We start from the raw sequence: 3,951 nt of genomic DNA, 5'->3' as shown, positions 1-3,951 counted from the left end.
CCTCCTACAGAGGTATCCCATAACTGGCACTAGAAATTTTGTTTGGTAAACGACTACTTCTAGGCAGCATTACATAGCCTTGCAGGGTGTTTCCCTTTAATCTCTTTTGTACTTTTTAATTGTGTTACAAGATAGTAAATTTCCAATGGTTTTTCACCAACCCATAAATTTGGCTAACCTTTCCCCCAATTCCTTGTCTCTTCAATCCCTTTATGCCTTTCTGCCTCCATTATTCCCCTCCCGTATTTTCCTTTTACCTATGCTCCACTATCCTCCCTCCTCACTGAAGAGCTGGTTCAGCAGTTCTCTTGCAGAGAACTCAGGTTCAGTTCCCACCACCCACATGGTGGCTCACACCCATCTGTAACTCCTGTTTCAGGTGATATAGTGTTCTCTTCAGGCCTTAGTGAGCAAGAGGCACACACATGGTATACATGCAGACCAGATACTCATATGAATAAAATAAAAATAAATCTTTAGAAAAAGATATTCTCCCCACCAATGTCCCCTTTAGACTCCTGGCTTCCATGGGCATTCTAAGTAAACAGAACAAATACAATGTTAGGTAGAGTCTAACTTCATTCTTTGTATGGAATTGCAAGGGACCCAGCCAGTCAAAAACAAAACAAAACAAAACAAAAAAAAACCAAAATAAAACAAAAAGCAGAACAACAGTATAAAGTCAGTGTGGTACTAAAAATAGATACATCTAAATCAATGGAAAAGAACTCAGAATCCAGGAATAAACCCATGTTTCTTATACTCAGATGATTTTTGGAAAGGGTGCCAAGACTCAAATTAGGAAAACAATAGCCTACCCCTGTCAACCCATTTCTTCCTTACAAATCTCTCACATTCATGTCTATTTGTTTTGTGACCCACTGAATTTAACTGCCATCTGTGTGACCATGGGTTTGGAACTATCCTTTGGAGTCTGGTGGGCTCAGCAGTGGGTGTACAACTGAAGATGACTCCTTGTTTCCCAGAATCTATCAATAGCCATTAGTTCAGCAGTAAAAGATAGGACACCAGGAGGCTCACCCTACCCCATCCCCACCACCTCGCCCGAAATCCATGATTACTGACAGGGTCGGTCTTCTATAGGCCCAGTACAAGTAACCACAGCTGCTCTGAGTTCATGATTGTGTCATGCCTAGAAGATGGCATTATGCAGCCCTTCTTCCTTATCCTCTGACTCTTAATTTTCTTTTATTATATTCACTCTTTGACAATTTCATACAAGTACATAATACATACTGATTACTCTTACCCACTGTCACCCTTTGCTATCTGATTTTCAAAAGTAGTACTTTGACAAATGGACATTAAAAAGAAAAGCCCAAGACCAAGCGTGGTAGCACACACCTTTAATCCCAGCACTCAGAAGGTCAAAGCAGCGGAACTTCTTTGAGTTCAAAGCCACCATAATGAGTTCCAGAATAGTCAGGACTACATAGTGAGACCTTAATTTTTTTTTTTTTTTTTTTTTTTTTTTTTAAGCAGGGTCTCCCTGTAGCCCCAGCTGGCCTGGAACTCACTATGTAGACCAGGCTGGACTTGAACTCACAGAGATCCGCCTGCCTCTGCCTCCCAAGTGCTGGGACTACAGGCGTGCACCACCACGCCCGGCTTAGAGAGACCCTAATTTTTAAAAATAAAAATAAAAAAGCCCAGAGACAGATGACTTCATTGATGAAAACTACAAAGCACTTAAAGGACTCAGAGCAATTGCTCACAAAAATCTCAAAAAGTAGAACTTGCCAATTCATTCTAGGAGGTAATTATTACATAAAAACAAAACTACATATATAATGTGAGGTAGGGTATAACTTGATTACGGGAAAAGAAAATGATAGGCAGGTATGTCTTAATGCAATATCTGTCAGAATCCAACCTGAGTCAACTACAGAAACTAACATTCTATAATTCATATGGACTTGTTGGTCAAGGAAAGACCCAGAAGTCCTCAAAATAATACAGGCTCTTTATGGTCCTCTTGGTTGCCCACTAGAGAAAACAAGCTGGAAACTTCCTCCCTGATAGCTAGCTTTCAAAATGCCAGAAGGTACTATGTAGACTGCTGTCAGATAAAATGCATCAATGGTCTAATCCAGTTCTGAACTCTATAAACTATAAAACCAACCTGCCAGGAAAGTTGAGTCTACATGTCCAATAGTGGTATGATTATTATGGGGGCAACCAATTTCCCCTGGCTAGATTTGAGAACCATTCTACAGAAGAGAACCATGCTATTTAATATTAAAATACAAATATTTGCCTGAAACAAATAAAACCTCACATAATTTAAAAGTATACTCTAAGGTAACTTCATGACTAAGAGAAATAGTATCAAAAGAGAAGAATGGTGTCATTTGATTCTAAATCTGCCCTTTCCCTCTACTCCCATACAAGACCTGTAATGTCAGTATTAGTAGAGTATAAAAAGCAAAACCACACTGCAACCTTCAAATTACCTCTAAGCAGAAATAAAAAGAAAAAAAAAAAAATCACAAACTTCCTACAGCTCCTCAGCTGCTACACATTTTTTAGGGTGGAAAGGGAATGAAGGGAAGCTTAAAAGATCACATGAGAAAGAGTTGAGGGTAGCCAGACATAGTGGCTCATAACTTGTAATCCCAGTATTGGGAAGCTAAATCAAGAAGATTACAAGTTTGAGACTAATCTGGGCTACATAGAAAGCTCCAGAACAGCCTGGACTATAGAGTAAGACCCTGCCTTAAAAAAATGGAGGGAAAGGGAGGTGAGGGGAGGGAAAAGTACATAAAAATTATTCCCAGAATGCATTCATACAAAAATAATGCCAACTAGGAATTAAGCTATATAGGCTATAAACTATAAAGAAGAGTTTGAAAACAGGAACAACCAAAGTTGAAAAGCAGAAGAGAACCCTACACACAGGCACACACTACCACTACCACTGGTAACCAGCCTATCATCTCATCTTAATAATATGATCTCTATCATGCAATTCACACAGGGTTTGTTATTTTTTTCCTTCATTGATGTTACTGTCAAAGATCAGAATTTATGCCCTAATATATTAGGTACTCTAATTTTTCTTTTATTCTTGAGTATAGTTATTTATTCAGTTCAGACTACCTTCTGGACTAAGCAATGAGTTCCTTGGCTAATTTAGAAACACTTTGTTTAAATTTACCATACTTGACTGAATTTAAGGGATGTCCCTATCTTATTCTAAAATCTAAAAAATAATCCCAAATTTACTTTATTCATACCATTTACCACCGTGCCTACACAATAGTTTGCAAAATGGAAGAAACTACATGTCTTGGATGATATGAAGAAAGACATTCTATTCTATCTAACATTAAGTAAGCAAGAAATGAACACTACTCGCAAAATGAAAAATTTAATGGTGAAAGAAGTTTAAAAGGTATGCGAACCAGCAAAATCTAGATCTGTTTTTAAAGAAATCCAACAGTAAATTTAAAAATATATAATTACAGAAAAACAAGATAGCAAGAGAATGCTTTATCAGTCCTTCCACCAGGTAATTGTGACAAGATTAAACTCTAGTACACAGTTAAAGTAAAGCATTTAAACCCTAATACATGCTTCCTAAATGCATTTAAAGTTCTGAAAAAAAATTAAACAAAAGCCACACTGGCTTTAGGAATATGAAAGAGCAAACTATAAGAAAAATTTTAGTATGTTTTCATCATAAAACCTTTATGATGTCATTAATCAAAATAATAAATCAGGCCGGGTGTGGTGGCGCACACCTTTAATCCCAGCACTTGGGAGGCAGAGGCAGGCAGATCTCTGTGAGTTCAAGGCCAGCCTGGTCTACATAGTGAATTCCAGGACAGCTGGGGCTACAGGGAGATCCTGTCTCAAAAAGACCAAAAATTAAATAAATAAATAAATAAATAAATAAATAAATAAATAAATAAATAAATAAATAAATAA

General features: G+C 37.3%; 1 protein-coding gene across 2 annotated transcripts in view; it reads right to left on the bottom strand.

The window, feature by feature from the left end:
• Agps (alkylglycerone phosphate synthase) overlaps positions 1–3,951 on the bottom strand; it is a 159,120-nt gene that overhangs the window by 68,735 nt on the left and 86,434 nt on the right. The window lies entirely within an intron of this gene.

Source organism: Nannospalax galili, unplaced genomic scaffold (assembly GCF_000622305.1).
Source record: "Nannospalax galili isolate Female #2095 unplaced genomic scaffold, S.galili_v1.0 scaffold346, whole genome shotgun sequence".
In the NCBI taxonomy this organism is placed as follows: domain Eukaryota; kingdom Metazoa; phylum Chordata; class Mammalia; order Rodentia; family Spalacidae; genus Nannospalax; species Nannospalax galili.
The sequence above is the reverse complement of the archived record's forward strand: the minus strand, read 5'-3'. Positions and strand labels throughout refer to the sequence as shown.